Here is an 8,752-nt window from a genome sequence, read left to right as displayed (position 1 = left end):
TCTCTTCTCAGCAATCTAATGAGGAAAATCTATCATCAACTGCAAATCTAATATATCAAAGAAAAAAAAAATTATACAATAAGAACTATCTCCAAATAAGTTGGTTATGATAATTGTTCTCGTACTGCTCGTTGATACATACTAAGTATACATAAAAACACAATCTCATAATTTCACACTCGATGCTTATATTTAAAACATAAAATCAGTAATGTGTACGAAAAATATATAATAAGTAATATGTGAGAATCAATGCCCTTTCTAAGAATGACACAAGGATTAAGGAGACATTATCATGTATTGTCGAGTAATTGGCAATAATAGGGAATCTCTCTCAAGTATCTTGTTTATTCCTTCAATTTGGGAGAGGAATAAGCAGATGATGAACACTGAAGCCGTTTATCAAAGCTCTAGGTGATAACTTGAACTGTTTAAACGGAAATTGGTTGTTGAACTCGTGAGAAGGAACAACTTTGCAATGATAATCAAGTATTTTCCCTTGTATATATACCCTATTAATTATTGGAGAAGAAGTTTGCAAATAGAGCTATATAGCCTATGTTGTTTTCACGTGAAATGCCACCTCATATTATTACTAATGAAAATCCTTTTATTCCAAAATAATCAACAAACCTTAAGCCCGCCTTGACCCTAGTCAAATTTTAATCAAACCTTCCAATTCCAACACTTGCATTTTTTTTTTTTTTTTTGCGTGGCAAGGAACAAAAGGGTAGCAACAATATTGTCATTGTTATTATTTTAATACTAGCATGTAACCCATGCATATGCATGGATACACTTAAAAATAAACATATTTTTTTAATCATAAGAATATATATAATTGATTGAATTATAAGAAAAAATAAACATAATTAGATGCATATTAAAATTCATGTCTAAGTTTAATACTACCTGTGGGGCCCAATGATCCATGGGCCAGGCCCATTTACTTATTGGGGTCCAAAGGCCCAAGCCGAGGAAGGTGATGGCCCAGGCTCGGCAATACAAATACGAAGTAGCCTTGGGACACAGCCGAGGACGATTTACTCCTCGGCATAACGGAGGTCTCACGAGAAGAAAGGGCAAAAATGGCATAGAAACAACTTTGGAAAAAATCTAAAATATCGGTGCCAATAAAAAGGGGTATGCTGGAAAGTGTAATGACCAGGGAAAGCTGCCCTTACTGCCATTCAATATTCTACACCTGACAGAGACGTACTCTCCAGCTTTTACAACCACTCCCAACCACTCTGAGTATGAGTTGATGGGACAAGTATCAGTCTTGGAATGTCGATCCTACACGGTGACGAAGGATAAAAAAAAATATACAGGCTAGTATAAAAGGAAAGGTAAGCAATTCATAGAGGGGGCTGGGCAAAATGGCCAAAAACCAGAGCCTCCCAGCCCGCCTCCAGGAGAAAGACTCCAGGGGCGAAGACAACTTAACTATGTATGGATATCACGAAAAACCCACCGCCTGATGATCAAGGCCTAGCCTTTCAAATCCATGCTCTACAAATGATATTGTTTGAGCCTTTTTACGTGCGAACCCGACACTGTTGCGGTTCGTTACAAAATCGAGTCCTTACAATTGGCGCCGTCTGTGAGAAAGGCTTGTGTGTTGGCATAGGCAGTAGGTCGAGAGAGTTCCTTTGTCATTTCTAACTGTTGGTTATAGAGTTCTAGTGTAAGGTTCCGCTGGGGGCTATGATTCTTGACTAGGGGCTACGCATGATAGCGTCAATCGCGTGGATGGTTCTAGGGGCTTGGCCGATGAGTTAATTCCCTTAAAGCCAAGGTCCCACGCCAAAAAAAAAAAAAAAAAAAAAAAAAAAACTGAGTTTTGGACAGAACCAAGGTATTGTATGGTCCTCGGACTCAAACCTATGGGGAAACCAACTACTTGGAGGAGAAAACTGAGTTTTGGATAGAACCAAGGTATTGTATAGTCCTCGGACTCAAACCTATGGGGAAACCAACTACTTGGAGGAAAAAGCTGACTTTTGGACAGAACCTAGGTATTGTATGGTCCTCGGACTCAAACCTATGGGGAAACCAACTACTTGGAGGAGAAAACTGAGTTTTGGACAGAACCAAGGTGTTGTATGGTCCTCGGACTCAATCCTATAGGGAAACCAACTACTTGGATGAGAAAACTGAGTTTTGGACAGAACCAAGGTGTTGTATGGTCCTCGGACTCAATCCTATGGGGAAACCAACTACTTGGATGAGAAAACTAAGTTTTGGACAGAACCAAGGTATTGTATAGTCGTCGGACTCAAACCTATGGGGAAACCAACTACTTGGATGAAAAAACTGAATTTTGGATAGAACCAAGGTATTGTATGGTTCTCGAACTCAAACCTATGGGAAAACCAACTACTTGGATGAGAAAACTGAGTTTTGGACAGAATCAAGGTATTGTATGGTCATCGGACTCAATCCTATGGGGAAACCAACTAGTTGGATGAGAAAACTGAGTTTTGGACAGAACCAAGGTGTTGTATGGTCCTCGGATTCAATCCTATGGGGAAACCAACTACTTGGATGAGAAAACTGGGTTTTGGACAGAACCAAGGTATTGTATGGTCCTCGGACTCAATCCTATGGGGAAACCAACTACTTGGATGAGAAAACTGAGTTTTGGACAGAACCAAGGTATTGTATGGTCCTCGGACTCAAACCTATGGGGAAACCAACTACTTGGATGAGAAAACTGATTTTCGTAAGGTCGGCTACTTAATAAAAATTTTAAGTTACTCAGTCCTCGGCTCAAATACTGTAAAAGGTTAAAGCCATTAAAAGTGTTAAGAAGATGGTGAAACACCCCACTATTCAGCAACCTAGGGGGGCTGTTCATTTTGCGGGTGATATGTCTTCGGATGGTTACTTCCTATACCGCATTGAGCATTCAGTTATCATCTCGGCTAGTTTTGGGGTAAGTATCGTTTTCGCAAGTCGGCATTGTTGTGCCAAACAACTCTATTAAAGTTATGGTGATATCTTTTTCTTAGCAAATATTTTGACCCTAGGTGTCATTGATTCAATGCTATATTATTGTGCCGAACAGCACTCGCAAGTTCATAATAGTGCCTTTCTCTTTGATAAGGGATTACGGCCCCAAGTATTTTACTCTAAGGTCGGCGGTATTGGGCCAGACTGACTCAGTAAACTCATCATAATGTCCTTTCTTTTTCTGCCTAATAGGAGTTTCAGCCCTAAGTATCACTTGTTCGATTCAGGATTATTAAGCCGGATTGTTTTTATAAACACAGAGCAAGATCTTTTTATTAACTGGGACTTTGGTCCTAGACGTCGGTCAAAGTTTAAAAATAAAAAGAATTCACAAGATTGTATGTCTATTCACTGCGTTATCATTTCGGAAATATAGATATAGAACATGTGAAGTAAAGTAATAACAATTTTTATTAATATAAAGATGTATTACAACGTACAAAGAGGGGCTTAAATAAGCCTATACAAAAGGTGGATTACCAAAACAATAATAAAAAAAAAATTAAAAAAAAAAAAAAAAAACAACAACAATGCAGACAAGTAAACAGTCAGATGCCTTTTTAAACTCGTCTCCGAAATCCTTCCAAACTCTGCCCCAGTAGCGCCCATATTGAGAGAAGGACCTTCTTCAGAAGAAGATGGAGGAGATGAATGAAAAGAAGGAGGAGAAGAAGAGGGAGGAGATGAAAGGAAAGAAAGAGGAGAAAAAGAAAGAGAAGGAAAAGTACCAGGATGGATCTGGTGGTGAAAAGAAGAAGAAAGAGAGGTAAAAAGAGACACCAGTGAACGAAGAGAGGAAGAAGCAGGGGCACTTAGTCCCTGCCTCAGTCCTGACTCCTAACACACTGGTGCCATGTTAGCTATGCTCATGAGAGAGCGGCTGGTACTGATAATGGGTGACTCCAGCTCAGTCACGTCGAATGTTTGACGTGACGAGCCCCTGCTTCGGATTTTGGCTGAGAGGAGGGTAAAAAGGATTTTGAGTCTCCGCCATCCTTACCCTGACCGAGCCATTTTAAGCTTTGTAAGAATGTGGAGTTTCTGGGAGGGGTATGGTTCTTTCATTATTTGCTCTTATCTCGAGTGTATCACGAGTTAGGATATAACTAGTGAGTAAAGTAAGCTCTGGAGGAAGCTAAAGGTTTCAGACTTCAGAAGGATTGAAAGGGTCTCTGTACAGAAGAAATATCCTCTTGCCCTCCTTCTTATACGGAGGGTGGAGCGGACGGTATTTAATCCGACCAGATTTCCAAGAAGATCTGTAAACGAGAATGTACCCATTCCACTTCCCCACATCATCAATAAACCAGCAAAATTAAATGGTCTCGTAAGTTTAAGTCATTAAAAGGCGCATTTTTGGATAACCAAACGACAGGAACGCGTTGTGAATGAATTCAGAGGAATGTCTCGTAAATCGGTACGTTTCCTGGGCAGATAAAGAAATGCCAACATTAATAAAAAGTTGAGTTGAATAAGCTATAATAAAGGCTTGGTATTACCAAAACCCTCCTCTCCAACCAAGAAGTTGGACAACAGGGTTTTGAGGGGCTATTTACTTGTTGGGGTCCAAAGGCCCAAGCCGAGGAAGGTGATGGCCAAGGCTCGGCAATACAAATACGAAGTAGTCTTGGGACACAGCCAAGGACGATTTACTCCTCGGCATAACGAAGGTCTCACGAGAAGAAAAGGCAAAAATGGCATAGAAACAATTTTGGAAAAAATCTAAAATATCGGTGCCAATAAAAAGGGTTATGCTGGAAAGTGTAATGACCAGGGAAAGCTGCCCTTACTGCCATTCAATATTCTACACTTGACAGAGACGTACTCTCCAGCTTTTACAACCATCCCCAACCACTCTGAGTATGGGCCGATGGGACAAGTATCAGTCTTGGAATGTCGATCCTACACGGTGACGAAGGATAAAAAAAAATATACAGGCTAGTATAAAAGGAAAGGTAAGCAATTCATAGAGGGAGCTGGGAAAAATGGCCAAAAACCAGAGCCTCCCAGCCCGCCTCCAGGAGAAAGACTTCAGGGGCGAAGACAACTTAACCATGTATGGATATCACGAAAAACCCACAGCCTGATGACTAAGGCCTAGCCTTTCAAACTCATGCTCTACAAATGATATTGTTTGGGCCTTTTTACGTGCAAACCCGACACTGTTGCGGTTCGTTACAAAATCGAGTCCTTACACTACCTATGATCATTTTTATTCTAATTTTTTATAAAATAGAAAGTGTAGTGATTTTTGTTGAGTGGATTTATGATTGGTTTTTTATTTTTTATTTTTATATTTATTGATATTGGACTCTTAGTATTTTGCACTCATTAATAAACTTGGTATAAGATTAAAACATTTTGGTTGACACATGACACAAAATTAGCCCACAATTGAAATCTAATTTGGGATTCAAATGAATTTTTTCTTTGCTTTGACTTTAATTATACTAGTGTGTAGCCTCGTTCATATGTACATATACAATTAAAAACAATTACAATTATATGGTTTAAATTATACATATACATATAAATATATATATATATATATTTTAGAAGAGGTTTAAATTATACATCGTATTAGCTTAAACTTTTTTTTTAAACTATACATTTTTAAAATATGTAATGGTTTCTCATTATATATATATATATATATAATTTAAAATTTAATTGTTTTTAGACTCTTTGGTTTTTGCACTCAATAATTCACTTACCACAAAAATAAAAACTTAGATGTACACACGGCAGAAAATTAGACTCCAATTTAAAATCTAATTAGATTTGGACTCTTAGATTTTTACACTCAATAATTCATTTAGCAAAAAATTAAAAATTAAATGAGACACATGGCGCAAAATTGAGATCCAATTAAAATCTAATTGGATTTTCTCTAAGTTTGACATTTTTTAAAGTTATATGAAAAGTTTTTAAATTCTTTGCAACATCTCCAAAAAATCAATAGATTATTTTCATCTTCTTCTCCTCTAATTCCATCCCTTTTCATACATCAAAAGTTATCAATTATTTTGATGTGCAATTGATGTATGGAAAAAAAAAAAAAAAAAAAAGGTTTTAGAATACAAGGCTTATATTTGTTTACTAAATACTAAACTAAGTATTATATTAGGGTAATTATGTATGTGTGTGCACACGTACAAATATCAAATATGAATATATTTGCACGGTTGAACAATTTTTATAAAGGGTCTTTCAAGGACCATTTTAAAATGGTATCTATATTCATACATGGTTTTTGAATCAGTTTAATATTATAATATATATTGTGACTTCTTGGTAGCAATTCTTCACATATTTGTGCAAATGTTATAAAGAATGGTTATTTTATGAATATTTTTAAATTTGGACAAAATTTGACTATAAATTTAATTGTAGCCTAAAACTTCAATTTCAGTAAAAATATTTTTATTGGATGTAAAAGTCATTAATGCCAGAATAAATGAGAAAGTCCCAAAAAAACGTTCCAATTGTTCAGTTTAGAAGGAACTCTACAGATTTTAATACCATCGTTGATCACTTACCAAACTTTAATGCTTTATCTCTTATGTAACTGATTTAGCTATAGGGTGGATATCATGAGTTCAAATCATATCTAAAGGATTTCCATGCTAACATGTAGATTGAGCTGTCTTATCTACTTCTTGAAAATCTCAGAAACAACTGATCAAAAACAAGTAATTGCTCATATGCGGGGGAGGAGACAGAAGAAGGTACACTACCACCATTTGGCGACAGATAGAAATTAAGGTAATCAATTAGGGCCTTATTCATAATTTGTCTCTCAATTTCCCGGTATGCCCTCAATTTCTGTTCCTGCCGTAAGCTTGCTGGCCATCTTCCACCCACTGCAAACCAAGAAAAAGGTAGTAATAAATTCACCCAACAAGATAGTAAAGGCATGTAAACAGGAAGACAGAAAAGGAGTTTCCCATATTTACCATAACAAAACATCAGTCAACTTGGTAGATGTCAATAAACTGTTCAACCAAATTCATCATGAAATTAGATTGTGGGTTCAAGAATCAAAATTGCTTCCCAAACAATATAAAGTTCAGATGGACCAACTTCTTATAATTTTTAATCAATTATCCAAATTTAACTCATCTCAACTATGGCCAATCGTAAAACGATATACCAACTTCCCATAAATTGATCACCATTATTCATCTCAATGTCTCAAATAGGTAAGTGACAAAATATTCACTCTTCTGGTTCAAATTTTATGGTCTGCGTGCTCTTCAATGGTGACTAGGTTGAGAAATTCTGTGTTTTTTACTCATAGCAATAATAGTATACATATCCTATTATACACATTCCTACACAATGTGTGTAATAGTGTGTGTATAAAAAACACTGTAGTACAGCCCATTCTTTAAAGAGTTCTGTTTTGAGATGGGCTTAAGGGTAGGTACGGTCATAAGGTGGAAAATCTGATTCGGCGTTAGGTTGGATTTTTGAACTTGTCGTGGGTTGTCATGCACTTCACAATGGGTTTGATTGTTTGGGCAAAAATGGCCCATTACCATCAATTTTGGAAATAATTTGCTCAGAAACACTGTTTCCGAACTATATAGCAATCTACCACTTTTTCGGGCCTATAGCGGCGTTTTCCTGAAAAAAAAATTTTATAAGTCCCATAACAGGTTCAAGGGGCTCTATAGTGGCGTTTTTAAGCCCTATAGTGACGTTTTTGGGCCCTATAGCGGCGTTTTCCTGCAAAATTTTTTTGTAAGCCCCATAACAGTTTCAAGGGGCCCTATAGTGGCGTTTTTAAGCCCTATAGTGACGTTTTTGGGCCCTATAGCGGCGTTTTCCTGCAAAATTTTTTTTATAAGTCCCCATAACAGGTTCAAGGGCCCTATAGTGGCGTTTTTTAAGCCCTATAGTGACGTTTTCGGGCCCTATAGCGGCGTTTTCGGAAAAAGTGGTATTTCCCTAATTATTTCCGAAACAGTGTTCTGTTGCTAAATATTTCAAAAATTAATGCTAATGGGCCATTTTTGCCGATTGTTTGAGGTCTCAAGTATGTGGGCTCAGGTTGATGTAAATGGGCCTTTGTTGGCAAAAGGCTCCTAGTCCGTTAGATTGTTGGGCATGATGAGGTGAGATTTTTTTTTAAGAGAAAAATGATGAGGTGAGATTTATTATTATTATTATTATTATTATTATTATTATTATTATTTTATGGAATTAGATATTTCGCTAAGATGAGCTAAAATTATTAATTCATTAATTGTGTGGGGAACTTATATGTGGGCTGTTGAATAAATGCTACCGATATATGCAATTTTTTTTTTTTTGGCTAAAATGTAAATTTTACCCTTTAAATTTAACTAAAATTTTTTTTTTTTATTTATTTTACTTTCATTCAATTAAATCCTCAATTTTCAAATTTACTCAATTGATTTTATAGTTTTTTCATGTGAAAATAATAAAAAATAATTGTAAATTTTTAACGTAAATTGAACAGCATACCTAAATTAAATAAATTGGAAACTTGGAAAACTCAATTAAATGAAAGTAAAATTTAGAGAATTAAAAATAAATTTCAGTCAAACATAAAGAATACAATTTACATTTTAACATTTTCTTTGTCAATATTGAGGGGCGTTTTGAACCTTAAATGTTTCCGTTGTAAACACTAATATGCAACAACCCATTGATCCACAAGACTTTTGGCTACACTTTTAGAGTTAGTTGGAGTGATTTCAATTAACGA

Source organism: Quercus lobata, chromosome 8 (genome assembly GCF_001633185.2).
Source record: "Quercus lobata isolate SW786 chromosome 8, ValleyOak3.0 Primary Assembly, whole genome shotgun sequence".
NCBI classification, from domain to species: Eukaryota; Viridiplantae; Streptophyta; class Magnoliopsida; order Fagales; family Fagaceae; genus Quercus; species Quercus lobata.
The sequence above is the reverse complement of the archived record's forward strand: the minus strand, read 5'-3'. Positions refer to the sequence as shown.